General features: G+C 43.9%; 2 long non-coding RNA genes across 4 annotated transcripts in view; one reads left to right on the forward strand and one right to left on the reverse strand.

Moving 5' to 3' along the window:
* Nucleotides 1-26,927, reverse strand: part of LOC106509390 (uncharacterized) — a 149,537-nt gene that overhangs the window by 121,989 nt on the left and 621 nt on the right. The gene's annotated exons all lie outside the window — the stretch shown is intronic.
* Nucleotides 8,934-26,927, forward strand: part of LOC102165168 (uncharacterized) — a 102,261-nt gene continuing 84,267 nt past the window's right edge. The window contains exon 1 of one of the 2 annotated variants that reach the window (XR_014837157.1): nt 8,934-9,141. This is a non-coding gene — a long non-coding RNA (uncharacterized LOC102165168). Of the gene's footprint in view, nt 9,142-21,302; nt 21,462-26,927 lie in introns of those variants that run through there. The other variant, XR_014837155.1, reaches the window with a different exon arrangement.

Here is a 26,927-nt window from a genome sequence, read left to right on the forward strand (position 1 = left end):
GCTGGATGCCTCCCTCTTCCTACTGTCAGTGCATGACTGGACTCCCTTTCCCACTGAGACTCTAAGATGAGGCCCCTCTTTTCCCTTTATCTTCATCCTCCAGGCCGAGGCTGCTGCTTCTTTTTGGGGGATTTGCTCCCATGTACTCTGGGAAGAGGGCCTCCGCCCAGAATTCCAACTTGTTCCAGGGCCAGAGAAAGCAGCGGTCATCTTTTTTCCAGCTCTTGCAATCTAGTCTAGACACTCTGAGGAGGTGGAGGATGTAATTACAGCTTGAAACACTTTACATGCACCAGCAACTCCACTGCACCCGCACGTGTGTGACTCAAGCCCCCAGAGGCCAGTGCAATCTGATGACTCGCTGGCCCAGATAAGCTGGAAGTGAAACCCTAGAGGTCCAGGGTCCAGTTGCTTTCCTCACACAGCACCCTTTACTTGAAACCAATTTCTCCTTTTGGCTCAGTTCAGTTCAAAGCAGCAAGTGTGAGAGTTCCCGCTGTGGCTCAGCAAGTTAAGAGCCAGGCTAGTATCCACAAAGATGTGGGTTTGAGCCCTGGTCTCACTCAGTGGGTTAAAGGATCCAGTGTTGCCAAAAGCTTAGGTTGCAGATGTGGCTTGAATCCGGTGTGGCTGTGTCTGTGGCCAGCAACTGCAGCTCCGATTCGACCCTTAACCATTTGCTGCACATGTGGCCCTAAAACAAACAACACAAAGAAAAACAAAGCAGCAAATGTGTCTTTACATTTCCTAGATGTACGCCCTCTGTGTACCATGCTGCACCTGGAGGTTTGACCTTTATCGATGACATCACTAAGCTCTTTTGCCCTCTGGCCTCCAGCTGGATTCACCTGTGGCAGGAGCTGGCAGGACAGAGACTGGAAGGCTAGAGGAGCAAGTTTGGCCCTCCCTGCTCAGAGCTGGCTTTCCTGTGACTACATCTTCTGTATGTGACTCCCCATCGCAACCTGGTAATACCATTTTCTGTCCTTGTCCCTTCCAGGGAGGTAGCAGCCTCTGTCTGTGTCTAGTCTCCAGCAAGTCACAACCTCCTGCCATTCCCTCATCCTTTCTGCCCACATCTCTTTAAATACCACCTTCATTAAGCTCTTTCATTAGGCTTTTAGTGTGCCCTCTGTTCCTTGGTTGAACCCCTGACTGTTGCAGACAGGATCCTGTCTCTGAGGATCACATGATCTGCTTGGACTGTTTATGCCAAACATTGGTCAGGTGCCAGCCACCTTACAGCTGCTGTGTTCAAGAACCAGTTCTATTATGCACTAAATATTTCTGCTCAACTTGCCTTGCCTCACTTTTTTTTTTTTAACCATATGTTAATTCAGGTTCAGAAAGAGAATTTTCATCACCAGCTAAATGGAAAAAGAGTATACTTGCCAAAATAGAAGACAAGGGTAAAAACAAAACAGTGTATTAAACTCTCCCTTAGTATCACTGTGGTTAAGAGCACACTCTGGATACACTGCCTAGATTGGAATCCTGTGTGCCCATTTTCCAGCTGTGTGACTATGAGCGAGTCACATGACCTCCCTGTGCCTCAGTTTTTTCATCTGTAAACTGGGAATCATGATTCTATTAACTTCATAAAGTTGTGAGGATTAGCTTAATTAATTGATGTTAATATGTGTAAAGCCCTAAGAGCACTGCCAAGTGCACAGAAAGCACTGTATGTGTTTAAACTGCCCAAGTTTTTTTTTTTTTTTCCTTTTGCCTTCTCTGGGGCCACTCCTGCAGCATATGGAGGTTCCCAGGCTAGGGGTCTAATCCTAGCTGTAGCTGCCAGCCTACGCCAGAGCCACAGCAACTCAGGATCCAAGCCGAGTCTTCAACCTACACCACAGCTCACGGCAACGCCGGATCCTTAACCCACTGAGCAAGGCCAGGGATTGAACCCGCAACCTCATGGTTCCTAGTCAGATTTGTTAACCACTGAGCCACAACGGGAACTCCCTGCCCAAGGTTTTGATGATGATGGTGCTGATGGAATTTCCTGACTCAGGCTCTGAGTTGGAGAGTCAACAGCAAGGAGGTGAAATACATCAGCCCCAGACTTTCTCCCTAATGTGATTAGAGTTTGGAAAGAATGGAAAACAGTAATTTCCTTATCTTGTGGTTCATTGTTGTTTCTCTGTGTACCATCTACAATTATTGATGGACCACAAAAACTGGTCTCAGGGAGCCCCAGAGGAGCAGCTTCTACAGCTTAGAAAACACAGACAGGGAAGCATAGAACTGCCATACAGAGGCAGCAGGCAAAGTGTAAGTGGCAACACAGGGAAATGAATGACTCAGGGGTGAAAAGTCAGAGAGAAGCTGCTGGCCACGTTTATCAGAGTCTACACTTGTGTTGGAAAACTGGCAGATAAAGGGGCTTTTGGGGGTGGAGGGAATAGCCAGTTCAAAGGCAGGTAGATAAATTAGCATTGTATGTTTAGGAAAGGACAACGTTCACAAAGAAATAACAACAACAGCAGCAGCAGCAGCAGCAGCAACAACAAAAAAGAGGCACAATGGCTTAGGAAGAGCTGTTTACAGAAGCATTTTGCAAAGTGTGGCTCCTAGAACTGCAGCATCAATAAGACTTAGGAACTTGTTAGAAATCAAATTATCAGGCTTTCAGACCAACTGAATCAGGAACTCTGGAGGCAGGTCCCTTCTAGCAATCTGGGGTTTAACAAGCCCTCCAGGTGAATCTTGTGCATGCTAGAATTTGAGAACCACTGGCCAAGAGGAAAATGGAGAACACTAGCAATAACCGAGATTGTTTATGCAGTAACAGTGAGAGCCATTTATTAAGCAATTTCTATGTGCCAGGTGTTGTGCTAATCAGTCTACCTGTTCCATCACCTCTAATACTCACAGCAACCCCGACAGACATACTATTATGCTTCTTTTACAAATGAGCAAATTGAGGCTTGAAGTTTGATAACCATTTGTTCCTAAATAAATTGAGCCTAAAATAATCCAGTGGGTGGTGGAAAGAAAGCCAGAGGATGGATTTGAACTGTCAGAAGACTGTCTACAGCAGTGTGGTCCAGTAGAATTTTCATGGTGGTGGTGATGTTCTTGCACTGACCTGATCTGATCTGATAGCGACTAGCAACAGGTAGTTAATGAGTTGACTAGTGACCATTAGTGTGACTGGTATGACAGAGGAACTGAACTTTTATTTAATTTAAATGAATTTAAATACTAATAGCTACATGGGATAGTGGCAAATCTAAAGTCATAGAGCAAGTAATTTCAGAGGCAGGACTTGATAGTGGTCTCTCTGACTCCTGCAGCCCACTTGTGCTCTTGCCCAGTGTCTGAGAAGGGCTGGCATCACTGCCGGTCAAGTCCCTGGGGAATTACCTTTTTGACCCAGGATGGCGCTCTCAGCACAGTGTCCTTAGCCAGTTGGTGTTTGTTCCCATGGTTGGAGAAAGGCGTTGCAGGAGCCACAACAAGACAGCCCCCCGAATGTTCCCAATGGTGCAGTTGAAAGCTTTCAGAGCAAAGAGATTGCACACTGACCTCATCTCTTCTGAGCCCTAACTGCACCCCTGCTGGCCCTTACATCAGTATTAGACACTGAGTGGCCTAACCAGAGATTCCAGGAGTCTCCTGGCAAAGATCCAGAGCTTGAGGACAGTTTATTTTTTTTTCTTGCTCAATTCTCTATCGAGCTGATGGAACACTGAAAACTCCTGCTGCCATGAATTCTTGGACTCATCAGCCCTATAAACTGTTCAGATTCACCCCCTGCCTTTCTTTCCACTATCCAATGACCTCATTTTTCTAGGCCAGGGGTTGGCAGACTTTTTCTGAAATGAGCCAGTTAGTAAATATTTTAGTCTTCGTGAGCCATGGAAGGTCTCTGTTTCATATTCTTCTTTACAGACAACCTTTTAAAAAACTCTCAGGCAGAATTTGGCTTACCAGCCATGGGTTGCTGTCTGTTCTAGGTTCCCTTGCCTTGGGAACAAATGTTGGCACAAGGTTCAGTGGGCACAGGGAAATCTGGGTGAGCTTGTTGAAAGCAGATTCTTCTGCTTTTCTGAGATTAAGATTTAGTGGGATTGGGCTAGGGTGTGGGAATTGCACATTTTAACAGTTGTTCTAAGCGATCCTTTTTATTTTTAAAAATCGTATTGGAGAATAGGTGACTTACAATGTTGTGTTAGTTTCATGGGCACAGCAAAGTGAATTGCAATTTTAATGCAAATGATCTGAGGGCCACATTTTGGGAAACACTGTTGGAGGTGGAAGGGCCCTGAGAGCTCATTCATTAACCAGCCCCATCAATTCACGAATCAGGAAATTGAGGTCCAGGGGACGGAAGGGATCTGACCTAAGAGTGTCTGAGTTAGGGCCATAAGGGGAGTGAGCTGTAGCAGAAAGAGGACGCTGCCAAAGACAGAGCAAAGAGATGGAGAGAAACTGGATCTTCAGTGACTTAGTTTAGCCGCTGGGAACAAGCCTCCTCTGAAAGTGGTCAGACCGTTGCACTTTCAACAAAATCCCCTTTATGATTTAAGCCAGTCTGACTCAGATGCTCTGCTGCTGGCAGTTGAAAGCACCCTAACTGATACAGACCCCTCTTTCCACCAGCCTTCTTTGATCCACCTCTTTTGAGAGAACTGTCTTTGAAGGAATACTTCCAAGGCATCATCCAAATGTTTAATCCTTTAAATGTCAGGGCCTTTGTAATAAGCTGGGTAGGTCACACATACCTCCCTGAACCTTAGGCAGAGTATATGCAGTTGAAAGTGGGGCAGGTCCAGAATTGGGAAATTTGGCTTCTAATCTTGTTCCTATCATTGTATAGTATAACTGTTTGAAATGGACAAATTACTTAACTTTCCTGGCCCTGGCATTCTCATCTGGAAAATGAGGGGTAGAAAGAGATGTTTTTTAGACCCTTTTTGTTCTAGATATTACCATTGTGTTCTCAGTGTCAACACCACTCACCCTGATTTTCTTAACCTTAACTCACTTATTTCCCTCTTCTCTCTCCTACTCTCCTTCCTTCCTTCCTCCCCTCCTTCTTCCACTCTCTTTCTCTCTCCCCTTCCCTTCTCCTCTTTTGCTTTCTTTGCAAAGAAGAAACACATTTGCACTTTGACTTTGGCCCGGTCTGTTCTTTCCTGGCAGAAATCATATCCCCATGGAGCTCATATATATTCACATTTGAATCCACAGCCCTTAAAGGTTTCACTAGGGAATTTGAACATTTCCTTCCTGGTTTGAAGAATGGAGCTAATTGACACAACATGAATTTTGATCAGGTGGAAACACTGTTTTTTTTTTTTTTTCATTTGGTAAAAAACAATCAGGCTAGTCAGTGGAACAAAGACAATGATTGAAAAGAAAAAAAAAACAAAAAACAAAAAAAACCCAAAATGCACTTGCTTTTCACATTGGAAGTGCTGGTGCAGTGCATTACCTGTGCCTGATACCTCTGGGAGAACAGCCACATGCACTTGGCAGGTTCTACACTTCATCGAGGGAGGACATGGCTTAATCCCGTTTCAGCAGGTTGTGACAGGAGCCAGGGAGGCCTAGGTGGTTAGCACACACTCACGTGACATCGTTCTTGTTTGACTTTTCATAATATTTATTCTTTTTTTTTTCCTTTTAAATCCTGAAGCATTACATGTTCAAAGCAGAAAATGCAGAAAAACAGAAAACACACAAAGGAAAAGCAGCAGCAACACACATCCTGACTAATCCCCAACCCAGGGGTGACCACATGCTGTGGTGTTGTAACTGTTTTGTTTCAACAACTTCTTTTCTAATCACCAAAGCAATATTATGCCCAATGCTCAAGCAAATACGAAAAAAGAGAAATGAAGCATTTCTAATTCCTCAGCCCAGAGGAGTCCCAGGAGGGCTTTGAATACCACCCCCACAACCTCCTCCTCTGCTTGCTGCCTTTCCTTCATGCTGCTGTCCCCATGCACCAGATTTTCATGTTCTGTGCACTGAACGCATTGGGCCTGGCAAAAAGGTACAGTGTATTCGCTTTGGTATTTCTGAAAGAAGCCTCCCGAGGGCTGTGCCCTAGGGAGAGGCTGAGCAGGAGGAAATCAGCTCCACAGAAGCATCTAGGCTCTGTACTCCCCTCTCTCCACATCAGAATTGAGTGTCTGGACTGCTCCCACAAGGGGGTTTGGAGACTGGCTTGAATGCCAGCTGTAGTCGCAGGTGGCAATTTGGCCTAAAACAGTGTTGCTTTATTTGCAGCCTTAGCTTTTGACACCATAATGTAATTAACCGTCTTTCTCTCCCAGACAGTTTCCCTTTTCTGTCTTTCTTATTTGTTCCAGAAGTACTATCACTTTCCCTAACACCCAGGCTCCACTTTCGTTGGTCCCATCTTTTCTGCCTAGAAAAAAATCCCAAATATATATATTTTTAACCACGTATGTGATCAAGAGAAGTGGTATAAACATTCCATTTGCTCTGCAGTTATAGACTTGGATTTAAATTCTGCTGCTGCCATTTAGTAGCCTGCGAGCTTGGATGCCTTCATTAACCTCCTTGAATCTCTGTTTCAGGCTCTGTAAAGGGTGATAGTAGCCCCAGGTATTGAGTTTTTACTACCCACATAACACTCTTCTTACTGCTTTGCATCTATTAACTTAATCCCCATGCACACTTTATGGGCATTACCATTTTTATTTTACTAAAGAAACTGGCCCAGAGAGCTTAAGCCACTTGCCCCAGGTCACACAGGTAAGTGGCTAAATTGGAGTTCAGGTTTAGACAGTCTTTTCTCAACCATTCCCTTTACTTACCCGCCAACCCACCGCCCCAGTGAGGGAAGTGTTTACTCCAAAGGGCACCAGGAGTGGGAATTTATGCCTAAAGTAGAGCCTGACCAATCTGTATGCTTTACTTTAAAAAAAATCCCTAGAAAATGTTCTTTTTTTTTGGCCAGGGGTAGAAGTTGCAAAAATTGGAATTTCCTGAATGCATATGGTCTATAAATTTTTAATGACCAGGTCATAAAAATACAGTTGTATACTATGCATTTATTATATTCCAAGTGCTATGCTAAATATTTTAAATGAATGATCTCATTGGGTCCTCATGGTAGCCCTGTGATGTCCAATGTAGGGTCCTCATCATGTGAATGCCAAGATTCTGCTTGGCATGGTTAGGTAACCTGGCCGAGGTGACATAGGTTAGTGATAAAGCCAAGATTCAAACTCAGATTTTTTTTTTTTTTTTTAAGCACAGGGGACCAGGGTGTGGAGCTATAGGGCTTAGGCAGTAAGATTAGGAAATGAAGGTGGAGTCACAGTAAATCTTTAGGGGGGTGGGGCTTGGGTTGCAAGGGTTTTTATCCTTCATTTTTCTTTCTTTTCTTCCTCATCCTTCCTTCTTTTGCCTTCCCTCCCTCCCTCCTTCCTTCCTCTTTTTCTTTCTTTTCTCCTTTCTCCCTTCTATCCTCCTGTCTCCCTCCCTCCCTGTCTCCCTCCTCCCTTTTTTCCTTTCTTCCTTCCTTCCTTCCCTAAAATCTCCTTTGCCCACTAGGAGACATACTGGGAAAATAATTACATTTATAGAGTTCCTACTGTGTGCCAGATGCTTTCTACCAACATTGTTTCTTTTGAGACTTGTAACAACTTTTCAACATAGATGGTACTAGCCCCACTTTGTAGATGGGCTAAACCAGGGCCCCGGAAGCAGAGGTGACTTGTTCAAGTTCTGGAAGAAATAAAATGGCTGAGCTGGAATTTGAAATCAGACCTGTGACTCCAAAGCCTGACACCTCTCTGGGGCCCAGGAATGAAAGGACACGAGGGTGGCTGAAGACCACACGTTCCAGGTGATGTCTAGATGTGCTGCAATCCAGGGGAGACAACACTCAGTGGCCAGTGTAGCCCAAAGCATGCAATAGGGGGTCAAGGCTAGTCCTCCTGTGGGTAAGAAATGGAATTCCTGCTCATGTCTACACTGTTTGCAGAAGTGGGCTTGTCCCAGAAATTGCTTATTTGTTTTAAATTTCAGTCGACAGAGTGAAGAAGGCCTTAAATGAACTAGAAATTTTTTCAGGGAAGGAAACAAGACTGGTGCAGGGAGGTAAACATGAGGGTAGTGAGTGACCTCCTAGAACAGAAGGGCATTTCTACTGGAAGCTTCAAACTCTGTGGCTTCTGGATGCTTCCTCCCAGATGTGTGCCTCTGCCACTGCCCCCACCCACCCCCGAGTCTTGTTGGACACCTGTGCTCTGACCAGAAGGAAATCCCATCTCTGCTCTTCTTCGTAGTCAGCCAGGCCAGGGCATCCCGGGCTAGGAGGTGAGTGGGGTTGGTGCCTGGCCCTCGAGTGCTGCCCGGGCATGCAGGTCAGTGACTTCTGAAGGACCCACCCACCCTGAGACAAACAGCGCTGAGCTCCCACGATCTCTCCTCCAACTTCAGGAGCTAACAGCTCCCTCCCAGCTGCTTTTTTCTTTTTTTTGTCTTTTTGCCTTTTCTAGGGCCGCTCGCGCGGCATATGGAGGTTCCCAGGCTAGGGGTTGAATCGGAGCTGTAGCCGCCGGCCTACGCCACAGCCACAGCAATGACAGATCTGAGCCTACACCAATCACAGCTTATGGCAATGCTAGATCCTTAACCCGCTGAGCAAGGCCAGGGATCGAACCCACAACCTCATGGTTCCTAGTCGGATTCATTAACCACTGAGCCAAGACGGGAACTCCCTCCCAGCTGCTTTTGAGTTTCTTGGTTCCCTTAGTTTTTGGGAGAGAGGGAGGAGAGGAAAGAGAGGCAGCTTGCAAGTTCTCCTGGGGAGGGGAAACTCTGGGCCTCGTAGTCCCCTCACCACAGGCGACTGCCCGTGGAATTTTCCCTGATGTCTATGTGGTTCTCAAGTTTCCCAGCTTGTTCACCTGAGCACTTGGAGTTTGGCTTTTCAGCTCAGAGAAAAAACTCGGAGCTGCCATGCCACCAGTTTGGCCTTAGGGCTGTGACTAAATAAATAAGGGGGACCCCTTCCCCCAGCCGGATCAGTTTATTTTCAAAGACAGGGCTTTCTGCAGATGTCACCGTGGAGCTGGCAGGAAGGCCTCTGTGGGCAGCTGGTTGCCGTGGCCGTGCAGGGCAGTTGGGGGCCCCCTCCCCCTGACCTGGGTAAGTCACACTGTGATTGATGATTGGGATGGAAAAAAGGCCACTGCCGATGGACAGGCATCTAGGATAGGTGAAAAACAACAGTGCCTGTTCCTGGCATCTGTCCCTGTTGGAGGTGGAGGAGGTGCTGTAGGTAGTGTCATCGAGTGATGAAAAGAGGCTTTTAAAGTCAGATGAGTTGAGTTCAAAGCCCATCGCTCATGGGCAGGGTGACTTTGGGTGGATTTTATCACCGTTCTGAATACCACTTTCCTAGAAGGGGAAGGGATCTCGTCTGAAGCCAGGTTAATTTTATTTTCTTTTACAAGTGAGGAGTCTGAGGGTCAAAGAGTACCACTGGCCAGGCCAGGATTACACTGTTAGCATGAGGCAGAGAGCATGAGGCTCCATCGTGCTTCCTACCCTCTCTCCCTTTGAAGAACACTCTGCTTTGCTTGTCAAACTTAGCTTAGGGTTTTAAAAGCTGGGCATTCTGGGGGAAATTCTCTTTAGCACTGTAATTCTGAAAGGGTCCTGGTTGCCAGTTCCACTTGGTCTGGGAGCCAGTGTCACGACAGGGAAAAATCCTAGACTTGGCAGCTACAGAGAGGGGTTCGAATTTTACCTACAACTCATCCATTCTGCATTTGGGGGCCGGCAAAGAAATTCCTTGAGGCTCAGTTTCCACAGCCCTTCTGAAAGTCTTTTTTTGGATGCACAGGTGGGCTAGAAACTCCCGAGTCCCTTGGTGTGTGGTGCCGAGTCCTACAACTCCCATAGGGCGCTTTTGTTCATGGGTGGATGTGTAATTAGTTGTTAAAAAAAGGGAGAGAGAAAGGAGAAACGGCTTAAGCTACCATGATGCTGACTGACATCATTCCTGAGATACAGTCTCTTATTTGGTAAAATGGGGCTATAAATAGTACCTGCCTCAAAATGTGCTGATGAAGAGTGAATGAGTGAGTATAAAGAACAGGACAGTGCTAGGCACATAGGACTCAATAAACATCGCTGTGACTATTATTATTATTACTAAAGGCCAAGTTGCAGAGACTTGGTACTTGGAAACTTTCCCTGCCCCAGGCCAGTTCTGTGCCTCTGTGCTTGGGTTGGCGGCCTTGGTCACAGGATAAGGGGGCGGAAGTGGAGCAGTGGCATGAGAGTTACCCAGGACTCATGGGAACAGGGGGGCAATGATTTACAATCCTGGCATGGATTTAGGATGGAGAGCTAGAAGCCTAGACTTTCTCCAAGGCTGATGGCCTCAAGAGACATATATTGCATCATTCTTGCTATTTTTTGTGGCTATATCAGAGCAGAAGCTTTTCTTGGTTCAAACAGGAGTCATGGGCAAGGCCAAGCAGAGAAGCAGGGCAGCTGTCAGGAGAATTCAGGCTGGAGTGGGCTCAGTGCCCGGGCCAGCAGCCTGTGATAGGGAGGAACGCTGCCCAACCCTGACCCCACCCGCCTGCCCTTGACCAGCTGCTTAGGAGGAGGAAGGAAACTAGCATTTTCCCACTGCCATTGTGTACCTGACAGGTTCATCAATCTTAGCTCAGTTCATCCTCCTCACCCCTCAAGCTGGTTGAGAGGTTCCTCTTTTACAGATGAGAAAGAGGAAGAGGAGGAGCAGAAGTATCCAAAGGCGCAGGGTGGGCAGAGCCAGCATACACGTCTGGAGTCTCGACCCTAAAGCCTGCCTTCCTTTCACAGCACTGGATAGATTTCAGTGGTCCAGCCACAATGTCACTGGCAGCATCTGGCTTATCTTTAATGAATGTGTGAATGGCCAGGGGAGACACCAATTAACCTAGAGGCAGCCAGCTCCTGGCGCTAATGGCCTGAATACAGAAGAAGCTTGAGCCCTGGACTCCTCCCTGCTTTGAGTATCCCTCACTGGCTGACCCCCTACTTTTCACTTTCCGGCCCCAGGGCTCTGGACAGACCCTTGGCCTGCTGGGGGCAGCCTGTCCTAGTGCCAGCCCAGCGGGCTTGGCCTGAGCAACAATTGCTGGAAAGGCCTCTTGGAGCAAGTACTTCCTGAAGTGCCCAGAACAGCCCTGTCCTGTGGCTCAGGAACAATGACAACATGACAGCACACGCCAGCTTCTGTGCGCTAGGGAGCCCTGGGCCTGCTGTTTTGGGGTCTGAGCTCCAGGAGGGACAGGCAGACCAGAAGAGCAGTGCAGTGCTCAGACTGATCAAAAGCTTGGACAGTCTAGGACAGACCTCAGGGTTTGTTTTTTTTTTTTTTTTTTTTTTTTGCGGGGGGGTGGTGGGGGGCTTGTTTTTTCCTTTCACATTGAAACTGGAGGGAATATCCTGGATTCTCAATTTTCTTTACCCTTCCTGTAAACCAACCACCTCATCCTTGATCTTTGTACTTCTGTCATCTTTCTTTGGGCTTTGCAAATGAAGAGAGAGGAAAAGGAAAAAAAAAAAAAAAGCCAACAGGAAGAAATCAATTTTGAAATTAGACAACAGACTCAGTTACTCATTCAGCAACACTGAATGAAGCCTGCTATGTGCAAAACACAACTGGAAACAAAAATAGTTTACTCCGGGGTCACTCACTTATGTACTTTCTACTTATTTTGTACAAATGACAGAGTCTCTGCCCAGTTCCAGGGGTTGTGGACGTGGCGATGCCTGGGTGGCTGGGCTCTGCCCCGTGGGGGAGGCAGACCAGCAGTTAAATATCTGGTTTATGTGGTGAATGCTGGGAAGGGACATTTATGATGGTTAGGGACACACACAGCAGCACAGCAGACCCTGACCAAAAGTCGGACAATGGACAGGAGGGAGCCTTTGGAAGATCAAGTCGGGCTGTGGGGTGGGGGAGAGGAAAAGAAGAGATATTGGCACTTGTGAAGGCTGGATGGGAGAGGAATGCATGCTTTCCAAGAAGCATAAAGCATGAAGGAGGTCTGTGCACCCTGTGGGGAAAGGAATAATAGCCTCTAGTGGTTGCGACTCCAGCCTGGCCATTGTTGCTGCATGTGCTGGGCCAAGCTACCAAATTTTCTGTAACTCATTTTCCTTGTCTGTAAGTTGGAGAGGATGAAAATAATAGTTCCTACTTCATAGGATGTGATAAAGATTACAAAGGGCTAACACAGGGGAAGGGCTTCAACTATACCTGCAGTAAGTGTTCAGGAAGTGTCAGCTGTGATGAATTGGGAAACGCAACAGCAAACTGGGAGAAGTGAACAGTTTCGCCCACAGGTAAAGAGCTTGGGTCATGGGCCAGGCTCTAGCAACCAAGCAGAAGTCAGAAAGACCCAGCTCTTGCCCACAGAGAACTTGCCATATTGACTTGTTAAAAACTTGAACCCAGAATCACAGAGACCTGGATTTCAATCTCATCTCATCTGTGAGACCTTGGGCAAATTATTTTCCTTCCCTGAGCCTCACTCTTCTCATCTGTAAAACGGGGGTAATGACAGTACATTCCTTACAGGGTTAAGGTGAGGATCAACTAAGATAATGTATGTAATGTAAACAGCATCGAAAACATGGTGTTAGAAAAATGATGGCTATTATGACAGTTGGTACAAGAAGACAGAGAAATAACCTTAATACAGCACGAATAACTTATACCAAGAGGACGAGCTCTTGTATACTGTGGCTCCAGTCTCTTCGTGGCTTCCCACTGCTCTACAATGATGATCTGCTTTTTCACTAGCTTTGTCTCCTGCCTTTGTGGGTTTTTTTGTTTTTTTGTTTTTTTAGGGCTACACCCACAACATATGGAAGTTCCCAGGCAAGGGGCCGAATCAGAGCTACAGCTGCTGGCCTACACCACAGCCATAGCACAGTGGGATCCAAGCTGTGCCTATGACCTACACCACAGCTCATGGCAACACTGGATCCTTAACCCACTGAGCAAGGCCAGGGATCGAACCCACATCCTCATGGATCCTAGTTGGGTTCATTACCACTGAGCCACAAAGGGAACTTCTTCTTGGCTTTGTCTTTCCTGCTCCTTCTCTACTTTGTCTATCCTGTTTATAACTATGCTGCCCAGAAGGTTCCACTTCCAAAGTGTCAGATCACCAGAGAAACATTGTTCACCAGGGGAAGACTTCCTTAACCCCAGACATGGTCAAGTTTATGTCCCTCTGCTACACACTCTCCCGTACCCTTATTTTGATTAGTGTCTGTCACCTCATCTAGACTATGAACTCCATGAAGCTAGAGATCATATTTATTTTACTTATTATTGTATCTCTGGCACTTCATTTGGCCCCCATGTTAGGAAGCCAATTTATTATTTACCAAATGAATGAATAAACAAGAGCACAGCACAAGATTCAATTCTTAGACAGAGAGAAGCTGATGCTCTGCCTTCTCTAAGTCAAACCAGCAGACCCAAGACCCTGTTACTTTGCCTGAACAGCAGTATAATTGATCTAGCCCAGTGTCATGAACCAGAGGGCCGGTTAAGAGTTTATGTAAATGTTGAAACCTTTGGCGGCCTTCATTTCCCTCTGATTTTGCCATGACTCAAAACATGGGAATTTTTCAAAAGAGAGTGCTTTCAGAGAATATCCACACCCAAGAGTGGAAACTTTAGAAGAATGGAGTGTGGGGGAACGGCCCTCGGTGAGGGATTAGTGGGCTCTGGACAGGTTTTCAAAGGCATATGGAGACAAGATGTCAGTGTGAGCTTGTTTCTTTGACAGAATCTGAAATGCTTTTTACCAGCAAGTTTCCAAGAGGCTTTTAAGTGAAGAGGTTAATGTTGTAGGTTTATAAATAAATGGATGTTTGTGGTGACTTCCCTGCAGTTCATGTGACAGGGCACACAGACGGTAGAGGAGATTATGCTTTGCATCAACAGCTTAATTGCTTCTTCTGCCTCTTGGTTCAGTGAGCAGGAGACAGAGCCATGGATGAGGAATCTGGAGACCTTTCTTTCTAATCCTAGCCTTACCTTGGATCAGTAGTGTGGCTATGGGCATGATTGTAACTATTCACTGACTCCATTTCTTCATTTACTCAATGAAATCGAAAAACCCAAACCAACACTCATCAAGGTGTTGTAAAATTGCCTTGTAATGACCATCTCTAGAACTTACTGCATTCTGAATATGTGTCTGTGCTTGCATGAACTCTGCTGATCTTCACAGCAACCAAGGAGGCAAAATTTTTTGTTCTTGCTCCCATTTTACAGGTGAGGACACTGAGGTACAGAAAAGCTAAACACCTTGCTCAAGGTCACACAGCTGGTAAATGGTGGAGCCAGGATTTGAACCCAGGTTACCTGATTCTGGAATCAGGTTTAATGATCATGCTATACTATCCCTTGTTTTTCCAGAGACTGGGTGCATGGCTTGGGAAGGGTTTTAAGAAGAAAAGTCAGTTGCTTCCCGCTTGGCCATGATCTCAACAGAGTTCTCAGTGGGAAGGATAAGTGGGGGAGTGACTGCCAAGGAGAGATATTATGTCTCTATGGTAACCTCCCTCTGGAATATGAGGCATTTCTATGGCTAGTGTTGGGAAATGAGAGTGCTGAGACCCTGGGCCAGGAGATAGATATGGTCTTGAGTCCAAGTTTGGCTGAGACCCTGGGCCAGGATATAGATAAGGACTTGACTTGATGTATGACTGTTTTAGGGTAAATTACTAGTCTGATCTGAGTTTCTTTCTTTTTTTTTTTTTTTTTTGTCTTTTTGCTATTTTTTGGGGCCACTCCCATGGCATATGGAGGTTCCCAGGCTAGGGGTCCAATCGGAGCTATAGCCGCTGGCCTACGCCAGAGCCACAGCAACGTGGGATCCGAGCCGCATCTGCAACCCACACCACAGCTCACGGCAACGCCGGATCGTCAACCCACTGAGCAAGGGCAGGGATCGAACCTGCAACCTCATGGTTCCTAGTCGGATTCGTTAACCGCTGCGCCACGACGGGAACTCCTGATCTGAGTTTCATAGCCCATCTGAAAAATGGGACTCTCAGATGGATCCAGAGATTATTATACTAAGTAAGTCAGACAAAGGCAAATAAATACCATATGATATCATTTACATGTGGAATCTAAAATATTATACAAATGAACTTTTTTTTTTTTACAAAACAGAAACAGACTCACAGACATAAAAACAAACTTATGGTTACCAAAGGGAAAAAGTGGAGGAGGGATAAATTTGGAATTTGGGATTAGCTGATATGCAATAATATATATAAAATAATAAGTTCCTACTCTATAGCATGGGGAACTATATTCAACATTTTGTAATATCCTAATATGGAAAAGAATCTGGAACAACCCACAGAATGGGAGAATATACTTGCAAATGACAAAGGATTAATCTCCAAAATATACAAACAAAACATGTAGCTCAGTATCAAAAAATCAAACAACCCAATCAAAAAATGGGCAGAAGACCTAAGTAGACATTTCTACAAAGAAGCCTGACAGATGGCCAAAAAACACACAAAAAGATGCTCAACATCACTAATTATTAGAGAAATGTCAAACAAAACTACAATGAGGTATCTCCTCATACCAGTCAGAATGACCATCAAGAAGCCTACAAACAATACACACTGGAGAAAAGGAAGCCCTCCGACACTGCTGGTGGGAATGTAAATTGGTGCAGCCAGTATGGAGAGCAGTATGGAGGTTCCTTAAAAATTAAATAGAGAAAAAGCATATGATCCAGCAATCTCACTCCTGGGCGTAAATCTGGAGAAAACCATAATTTGAAAAGATATATGCATCGCAATGTTCATTGAAGCACTATTTACAATAGTCAAGACATGGAAGCAACTTAAATGTCCATTGATAGAGGAATGGATAGAAAAGGTATGGTACATATAAACAATGGAATATTACTCGGCCGTAGAAAATGAAGTAATGTCATTTGCAGCAACATGGGGGGGGGCAAGAAATTAGGAGTTTGGGATTAACATATTCATACTAGTATATGTAATATAGATAACTAACAAGGACCTACAGTATAGCACAGAGAACTCTACTAAATATTCTGTAATATCCTGTATGGGAAAAGAATCTGAAAAGGAATGGATACATATGTAAATGAATAACCTTACTGTATACCTGAAATTAACATGTGATACACCACCTTAACAAACTGAAGAATAAAAACAATATGATCCTCTCAACAGAGGCAGAAAAAGCCTTTGACAAAATCCAACACCCATTTCTGAAAAAAATCCTTCAGAAGGTGGCATAGTGGGAACCTACCTCAACATAATAAAGGCCATGTATCACAAACCCACAGTTAAACATCATTCTCAATGGCGAAAAGTTGAAAGAATTCCTGCTGAGATCAGGAAAAAGACAAGGATGTCCCCTCTCACCACTACTCTCCAACATAGTTTTGGAAGTCCTAGCCACAGCAATCAGAGAAATAAAAGAAATAAAAGGAATCCAAATTGGAAAGGAAGAAGGAAAACTATTGCTATTTGCAGATGACATGATACTATACCAAGAGAATCCTAAAGGCTTTACCAGAAAACTGTTAGAGCTCGTCAATGAATTTGGCAAAGTCGCAGGATACAAAATTAATACACAGAAATCAATGGTATTTCTATACACTAACAATGAAAGAGAAGAAAGAGAAATTAGGGAAGCAATCCCGTTTACCATCACATCCAAAAGAATAAAATACCTAGGAGTAAACCTACCTAAAGAGACAAAAGACCTGTACTCTGAAAACTATAAGACACTGATGAAAGAAATCAAAGATGACACAAATAGATGGAAAGACATATCATGCTCTTGGACTGGAAGAGTTAATATTATCAAAATGACTATACTACCCAAGGCAATCTACAGATTCAATGCAATCCCTATCAAATTACCAAGGACATTTTTCACAGAACTCGAACAAAATATTTTAAAGTTTGTTTGGAATTACAAAAGACCCAGAATAGCCAAAGACATCCTGAAAAAGAAAAATGGAGCTGGAGGAATCAGGCTCCCGGACTTCAGACTATACTACAAAGCAACAATCATCAAAACCACATGGTACTGACACAAAGACAGAAAGATAGATCAGTGGAACAGGATAGAAAGCCCAGAATTAAACCCATGCACTTACAGCCAACTAATCTACGACAAAGGAGGCAAGAATATACAATGAAGAAAAGACAGCCTGTTCAATAAATGGTGCTGGGAAAACTGGATGGCCACATGGAAAAAAATGAAATTAGAACACTCCCTAACACCATACACAAAGATAAACTCAAAATGGATTAAAGACCTAGATATAAGACCAGATACAATAAAACTCTTGGAGGAAAACATAGGCAAAACACTCTCTGACATAAATGACAGCAACATTTTCTCAGATCCACCTCTTAGTGTATTGACAATAAAAACAAAAATAAACAAATGGGACCTAATCAAACTTAAAAATTTCTGCGCAGCAAAGGAAACCCTAAACAAAACGACAACCCAGAGAATGGGAGAAAATCTTTGCAAGTGAATCGACTGACAAGGGATTAATCTCTAAAATTTATAAACAACTTCTGCAGCTCCATACCAAAAAAAACCAAACAACCCCATCAAAAAATGGGCAGAAGATCTAAACAGATAGTTCGCCAAAGAAGACATATGGATGGCCAAAAAACACATGAAAAGATGTTCAACATCACTCATTATTAGAGAAGTGCAAATCAAAACCACTATGAGGTTCCACCTTATATCAGCCAGAATGGCCATGGTCAAGATGTCTACAAACAATAAGTGCTGGAGAGGGTGTGGAGAAAAGGGAACCCTAGTACACCTGTTGGTGGGATTGTAAATTGGTGCAACCACTGTGGAAAACAGTATGGAGACTCCTCAGAAAACTAAAGATAGAACTACCATTTGATCCAGCAATTCCACTCCTGGGCATCTTTCCAGAGAAAACCATGACTAGCAAAGACACATTTACTCCACTGTTCATTGTGGCACTATTTTCAATAGCCAAGACATGGAAACAACCTAAATATCCATCAACAGAGGAGCAGATCAAGAATATGTAGTACATATACACAATGGAATATTACTCAGCCATTAAAAGGAGCGAAATACTGGCATTTTTAGCAACATGGATGGACCTAGAAATTATAATGCTAAGTGAAGTCAGCCATACAATGAGACACCAACATCAAATGCTTTCACTGACATGTGGAATTTTAGATGAGGACAGACTGAACTTCTCTGCAGATGCTGACTCACAGACAATGAAAAACTTACGGTCTCCAGAGGAGACAGTTTGGGGGGTGGGAAGATGTGCTTGGGCTGTGGGATGGAAATCCTGTGAAATCAGATTGTTATGATCATTATACAACTACAGATGTGATAAATTCATTTGAGTAATAAAGAAAATAAACTATACTTCAATAAAATTAAAACAAAACTGAAAAAGTATATATGGGTGTGTGTGTATATGTATAACACTTTGCTGTGCACCTGAAGCATTATAAATCAACTATACTTCAATTTTTAAAAGTGGAGCTATTGGAGTTCCAGTGTGACTCAGCTGGGGGCGGGGGGGGGCGTTTAAGTGATTGTTGCTGCATTGGTTTGGGTCACTGCTATGGTGTGGGTTTTACCCCTGGCCCAGGAAATTTGGCATGCTGTGGATGAAGCCAAAAAAAAAAGGGGGGGGGCTGTCAAAGTTATAGGGTTATGGATTACATGAGAAAACAGCTGTCACATAGTGAGTGCTCAATGAATTTCTTCCCTCTCCTTTTCCTCATGGCCCCAAGAAGATGAATTTATTTAGCGTCAATCATACCTAGAAACTCATTTGTGATATGTTTATTCTCTGGGTTCTCCAATAAGTTGCATTTGTCTATCAAAGAGCAATTTCCTTGTCCTTTGGTCTGAGGCAGATGACAATTTCCTATGAGGATTTAGCCTTGTTAGGGGTGGAGTCTTGGTCCCATTCTGGTAATTAACTGGAAATGGACATGAAACATGAGACCATTGGGTTTCATACAATTTTACTGGGCACCATTTCTGTGCCAGGTGTCTGGATCCAGGGATTTTTTCATTCAACCAGGAAGCTGACTGGCTGTGGCCTTGATGTGAGACTTGAGAACCTGACAAAGTCTTCTTATTGAGGAAGCAGGAAGCCAGGAGAGCTGGCAGGTAAACTCAAGCCAGCATCCATGACGGCTTCTTGGAGTCATCTGCCAGAATGTCCAGATGCGGAGTCCAATCAGGTCAGAAGGGACAGGGATTATACATAAAAATGTAAAAGCTGGATTATATCTGGAGAAGGTCAAGATCCAAGTGGGGAAGGTTCTAGATAAACTCAGGTAGATAACATGATCTGAATTTATGGAAAAGAAGTACATGGCATGTGAGTGCCAGGTGTTAGTTTAAACACAGAGGGTGGGGATGGGCCTCATGTGGTGTATCCAGCATTGGAAAATAGCCAGATAAAACCTGAAATTCCTTGCTCACACCAGCAAATATTGAGGTGGGGGTGTGTGGGGAGGAATCACGTTGTAATAGGAAGGATAACTAACTTGACTCCTGTGCTTCCTCCATCCACATCCTTCTTTTCCCCTGGCAAGGTCCTAGAAGGACCTTGTAGTCTAACTGGTAACCAGAAAAATTTGTTGGCTGTTGCCATTTGTCCCACTTGGAGGTTCTTAATAAAGAGCTGGTGTGCCTTCTCTCCCTTCACCAACTTCAGCCTCCTGATCCTGAGGAGAATATTCCCCTTCCCCAGTGTTAGGATTTCAAGGGGGTGCAAGTTTCCTGTGCTTAGGCTAGAGGACCTTTGAGTGTCACCACAGAGGGTCCCTCAAAAGCAGGACTATTCCGCTGACAATGAATGGCATTTCAGAACAGGACCTTGAGACATTTCTCCTTCCCATGAATGATGTTCTTGTCTATTGAGAAGTCTTCCCCATTGGTGCCTCTTTACTTATGTTCTACGGCATTCAGCCCAGGGCTCTGGAGGAAGCCCGTGTGTCCTAGTGTCCTTGCAACATTTTACTCTGGGTCTTGTGGATTTTTATGCAACCAGAACACCTTGGGCAATGGTCAACTTAGAGGTTGGAGGGAAGATTAGGCTTCCTTTTATTGGGCAAAAAATTGTAAGGCTTGGTCCATATCCTCAAGCTGTTGATATTGTCACAGACACAGATGGATGCAACATCAGCATCAGCCTTCTGGTCCATCTTGTTCCCCATCCTCTCTTTTAATTTTAGGCCCTAGTTTCGTTATCTGCATGGCTGTAGAAAATAGTTCCTTCCCTCTACCTCATTCACTCCATATGCATTAATTGAGGTGCCTACTATGTGTCAGGGAATGTCCTAGATGGTAATGACATGAGATAGGCTGCTTTCACAGAACTTGTGATTCCATAGGGGTGACTGACAGGAGAGTAAGCAATCGCTTGTATCATAAGCCCTCTTATCAGCAAAGTAGTAGATATTATAGGGCATCGTAAATGGAACACCAATTAATGAGATCAGGGAAGATTTCCTAAAAGAAGTGACAACTAAACTACGCCTACATTTGTAAGGCCTTGGTAAAGAATGAAATTTCCATGCTAGTGTCATCGACGCTTGAACATTATCTCTCACTCTAAAGGGGATAGTCGTAGTCACTGCATAAGCTGAGATTGAGCATAAATTGAAGACAAAGATGAAAAATTCTAATTAAAGAGTCATGCCTAAAATAAAAAGTTCAAAGTTTCTCTCTCCTGTCTCCCTCACCTTAGGGCTGGGTATGGTTAAATTCTTTGAATCCTGATTGACAATAATAAATAAGATGATGTTTAAAAGAGAGGGTCACCAAGAGGTGGAGAGACTTGAACCCTTGTCATACAAGGATAAGGTTGTATTTTAAAGATGATACAGTTATGGCAGAGGTATAGCCATGGAAAGCCTCACATTTTGCCTGGGACAAAATAAGACTGCTGTCTTCCTCCTACACTTTAAACACACACACACACACTCCAGATGGAATGCCCTATTTGATGACTCAGAGTCGTTAATAACATGACCACTTGTGCAGCCCCAAGATTAGACAGCCAAAAGCCAAGAGTCTGCTGTATTGAAGTGGTGCTGGGTGGGAAGCATTCTCTCCAGAGACTGGGGCAGGGTATGACTTGCCAGGAGGGTTCAGAGAATGTTTAGACTGTGACTCATGAAGGTCATAGATGAATAAATAGCTCTCTTTCTGCTGTGACTGTTGACAGGGCTGGTGACAGCTTACCTTCGCAGTTGCCAAAAAGAATCTTGACTCTGATTTTTGACAAGTTCAACTTTCCTAACCAGCCAGACCCACCAGAGGGACCACCTTGAACAAAGACCTGGCCAAATGCAAAAGGCAATGAAGCAATGGGTGATCTTTAAAGGTATGGAATCAGAAACGCAAACATCTGCTCCTAGCCAATGAAGAGTCATCACTGGGAAGGGAGGATTGGAAGGAGAAAGTTTTCTCCTTCCGGGACTGGGGGATAGTTATCTTGTGTCTTCATGTAGCTAGCTGGTTGTAGACTACCACTTTGTTAACAGTCTTAGAGGTTCATAATTCCAATGGAAGAAAAGCAGTACTCTCTTTGGAAACAACTATATAATTTAGGATATATTTGGCTACAAGTAACAAAAAATCTGACTGATAGTGGCCTAAGCCATAATGATGTTTGACTATCTCATGTAACAGAAAGACTGGAATTAAGCAGTCTAAACTGAGATCTGCAGCATAATAGTATCATCAAGATGCCAGGAAAATTTTCATCCTTCATACATGTGTAGGTCATTGATTCTTTTGGTTGCCTCACGGCTGCAAGATGGCTACAATACCCCCAGACATCACGACAGAATTCAAAGACAGAAAGGGGATAAGGTATGGAGAGGCAAAAGATCCTTTTCTTGGGATGACTACCATTATATCAATGAAGGAACAAAAATAGCTCAGAAGCCTTCCCAGCTGACTTACATTTATATCTAATTGATCAGAATAATAGCCATCAGAATTGGGTCACCTGTCCATCCTCAACTGCAAGAGAGACTGGAAACATGAAAATGTTAATCGAATAGCCATGAATGACTTGGACCTATTATGATTCAACCTCTCAGGTCTGAATACTTAACTGCCTTGAATAAAACTGATGTTCCGTTGGCAAGGAAGAAGTTTATTGGAGGCAGGGAATGGTTTCTACCATATACCCTCAGAAAGTTACTTAAGCATTACACCATGAAGGCGTATCATTAATACGAAATAAAACTGAGATAGAGGTGTGAATAAGTAGAATTTCCAGGCAGGAGGGTCTATAGGACTGTGATGGATCCCAAAGTCTGTGGGTGCTAACAAGAGATTGCAGAGAAAAACAAGTTACTTAATATGCTCTTTGTTGTACTCTTTCTCTGTGAACCTTCCCATCCCCTCTAGGCAGAGCCCAGGTCCCTCCTTCCTGCTCGTGTTGCACTTTGCACACACCTTGATTATACCCCTCACCCAACACTGAATTCAGAGCCAACAAGAATTTGTTGTGTTCCTTCTCTGTCCTAGTCCTGTGCTTCATATCTTTCTACATCCATTCTGGGGAGACCTTCCATGGCATCTCATTGTCATCATGGAAGGTAAACTCAGATGAATTTTTAACTTAGCTCACAAAGCCCTTTGTGCTCACTCCAGGGTATGTACTTCTCCAGTCTCCCTGCTGCCTTCTCTTTGAATCCTGCATTTCATTCATTCTCGGCTCGCAGAAGCTACCCCTATCTCCTCTCGACACCTTTGTACTGCTGACCTTCTGCACTGAACACTCTTCTTTCCCTTCTGTGCCTGTTCAACCTTCACTCACACTTCCGGCCTCAGCTTAGGTGTCACTTCCTGTGGAAAGCGTTTCCAGGCTCCAGGACTGGGCTAGGAAGCCTTGCCCTGTGCTCTTTCACACTCTGCCTATCTCTCTTGTAGTGTAATGCTGGATGTCCCAGCCATGGTGCTGGGTTGCATTAACTCCCTCATTGCCAATGCCGGGTGCCCTGACTGATCCATCCTCACTGAATGGCTGAGTGACAAGGTTTTTATTTTTGTCTTTTCTAGGGCTGCACCTGTGGCATATGGAGGTTCCCAGGCTAGGGGTCAAATAGGAGCTGTATGCGCTGGCCTATGCCAGTGCCACTGCAATGCAGGGTCCTAGCTGCGTCTGCAACCTATACCACAGCTCACGGCAATGATGGATCCTTGGTCCACTGAGTAAAGCCAGGGATCAAACCTGCAACCTCATGGTTCCTAGCTGGATTCGTTAAACACTGAGCCACAATGGGAACTCCAACAAGTTTTTTTTTTAATCAAACATTTTTTGATGGATCATGTGCCAGAGCCCACAGTTGTAGCTCTGGTCCAGAAGAGATCGAAGAGTGCTTATTAGGGCTGTTGTGGAGTAAACCCGGGACCAGCTGCCCTGTCATTGTGTGACCCTGGACAAAGCATGTCCTCTCTTTGGGTACCAACATTTTTCGTCTCTGAAAGAGAAAGGGAGCGAGAGAATTCATTTTCAACTTTTTTCTTTCTTTCTCTCTTTCTTTTTTTTTTTTTTAAAGGAGGAATGTCCCCTTTATTTCCTCAAAGAAATATCACACTGAAGTCTGATCTCAAAAATGTACTAAGGGCGGGGCTCTGGCTGAAACAGGGGGACACCGAGTTTTTGTTGCCATCATAACAAATTCCCACAAAGTTTGTGGCTTAAAACAACCTGAATTTACTTACAGTCCTGTGGGTTAGGAATCAGAGAGGTCTCCCTGGGTGAAAAGTTGCTGGCAGGGCTATATTCCTTTCTGGAGGCTCTAGGGGAACACAGATTCCCTTGCCTTTTCCAGCTTTGAGAAGTGGCAGCTCTGGGCTCACAGCTCTCCATCCATCCTCAGAGCTAGCAGAGCTGCCCCTCTCTGACCATCCTCCTGTCACCCCAGCTCCCCTCTGACTGAGAAACTTTCTTCACTTTCAAGGCCGTGTGCGATTAGATTGGGCCCACTTAGATAATCCTAGGTAATCTCCCCATCTCAAGGTCCTAATTTAATCACACCCATAAACTCTCTTCTGCCATGTAACACCACCTAGTCACAGGTTTGGTGCCTTAGAACCTTGGCATCATTGGAGGGCCCATTATTCTGCCTACTGGAGGTAAGAAAAGAGGAGTGGAGAGGAGGCTTTCTCTCTGGCTTTCCCTTCTTGGCAGTCCTTGCCCCTACAGTGTTCCCTGGAGCCCTAGAGCAGAGTTGAAGATCTCAACAGACTCTCGTTTCTCCAAAGAACACATATAGATGGCCAATAGGCACATGAAAAGATGCTCAACACCACTAATTATTAGAGACATGCAAATCAAAACTATAAGGAGCAGTCAGAATAGCCATTATTAAAATAATAAATGCTGGACATGGTTTAGAGAATAGGGAACTCTCCTATACTGTTGGTGGAAATTTAAGTTGGTGCAGCTACTATGGAAAGCAGTATGGATGTACTTCAGAAAACTAAATATAGAACTACCCTATGACCCAGCAATTCCACTTCTGGGCATATATCCAGAGAAAACTGTAAATAAAAAAGGTACATGCACCCCAAAGTTCATTGCAGAACTATTTATAATAGCAAAGATATGGAAACAACCTAAATGTCCATCAACAGAGGAATGGATAAATATGCAGTAGATACATATACAATGGAATATTACTCAGCCATAAAAAGCATGACCTAATGCCATTTGCAGCAACATGAATGGACCTAGAGATTATCATACTAAGTTAGTCAAAGACAAATATCATATGATACCACTTATATATGGAATCTAAAAAGTGATACAAATGAACTTATTTACAAAATAGGAACAGACTCACAGACATAGAAAACAAAGGTATGGTTACCAAAGGGGAAGGAGGGGTGGCAAGGGAAAAATTAGGAGTTTGGGATTAACAGATATACACTACTATGCATGAAATAGAAAAGCAACAAGGATTTACTGTATAGCATAGGGAACTATATCCAATATCCTATAGTTCATAATAGTGGAAAAGAATATGAAAAATAATATACATGCATGTGTATATTGTATATGTATATATATTACATATATATAAACTGAATCACTTTGCTATACACCAAAAAAAAATAACAAAAACAAACTAGCACAATAGTAAATCAACTATACTTCAATAAAAAAATAAAGTATCTCAGTGGTCTCTAAGAGCTCTTCTGCCTTGAATAACTGTGACTTGGAAAGTTATAACCTCTCTGTCTCTCCATTTTCCCAACTGCAAAATGTGAATAATAAGTCCATCTACCTGATAGTGTTGTGCTGAAGTTAAATGAAACAGTCTCTGCAAAGTGCTCAGCCCGGTGCCAGCACACAGTCAAGGCACACAGACATTGCTGTTTTCATTATTAGGTGCCTAAGGTCCCTTTCCATTCCAATAACTGGCTTCATCACCCAATTCAAAACATATCTGTTGCAGATGGGATAAGAAACTAGCTTTCCTGGGTCATTTAGCCACCACACTGAAAATTTTAAAATGTTTTAGTTATTTGACCTTAAAACCAAAGCGTATTTTTGTGCCTCTGGGATTAGAGACATTTCTTCCTTTGAGCATCTGAAAAAAATAAAAGGGAACTATGGTGGGTACCAAGGAGAATGAGAAGGCTGGGAGAGAGCAGGGGTCTGCTCACACCAGAAGGCAGTGTGCAGGCCTGGTGTTTATTTAGGAACATATAAAATGGGCTGAGGCCATAGCCATGAGACAGTTCATGAAACACAAACATCAGGGAGGTTTACCAAATATCAGGCTCAAATTTTATTGCTTCTGGAAGAAGCACTATATTCCAGAGGACAATAAAAATCTGCCCTTCCAAAGGTACAAGGCCCCTCATGTCATTTTTAAAGAAACCACAGGAATGTTCGGGGGTGGGGGCATTCCTTCTCAAGGGACACATTTCTTTTCTCTTGTCTCCAAAGCCTCACAGTGGCATCTTGAGCTGGAGCCACTGGCAGTGACCTTCAGGGGACTCATCTTTTCTGATTCGGTCCCACCACTTGGAGAGTTCCACCCTAAACTCAAGTTGTGGAAAACAATTTTATTGCAAAGAGGCTAATTGCAGCTTTATATATAATAGTCCTAAATGGAAAACATCTCAAATCGTCTGTTAGGAGGAGGACTTAGCAAATTACGGCACATCCAGATAATGGTATACAAGGCAGCCAGTGCTCTGGAGGAGTTTGTATAACACAAGGAATGGCTTAGAGCATGTTAGCTGAAAAAAGAAAGATGCAGGATATACACTTGGGTATGTAATCAATCTCTGTGTTAGGAAATAGATCAAAAAAATATTTGTAGTTTTCCCATGTGTCTGAAATATGGAAAAGAGGTTCCCCCCCTTCTTATGACTATGTTTCTCTGTTTTCCTTCTTTAACAACCAAATGAATAGCATAGAGTTTAAATACCTTAGGTATGAAGCCAGATTGCCTACTGACCCGCCTCTTAACCTCTCTGAATCTCAGTTTTCTCAACTGCCATGTGTTAATAATAATCATCCCTAGTTTGCAGGACGGCTGTGAGCATGGAAGAGATAATCCAGGTGAAGGGCTTGACACAGCACTTTGTATGTAGTAAGAGCTCCAGGGAGGCCAGCTGGCGCTGCTATTTTCAGATGACAGAAGTATTTCCAACCAAACTAAAAACTGCAGAAAGAGGGAATATACGGTTTGCTCTCCTACCTTTAGTTTAGTCAAACACTTACCCCAAAGGGTAAGTGTTTCTCTTTTCTAGTCCTCAATTACCTATGATATTTTAGGAAGCACCTAAATAGTCAGCAGCTGAAAGCCTTTTG

The sequence above is a fragment of the Sus scrofa genome, chromosome 2 (assembly GCF_054392235.1).
Source record: "Sus scrofa isolate SSC_HxYL_T2T_F1_AM1 chromosome 2, Sscrofa_HxYL_maternal_Yorkshire_Landrace_v2.0, whole genome shotgun sequence".
Taxonomy (NCBI): Eukaryota; Metazoa; Chordata; class Mammalia; order Artiodactyla; family Suidae; genus Sus; species Sus scrofa.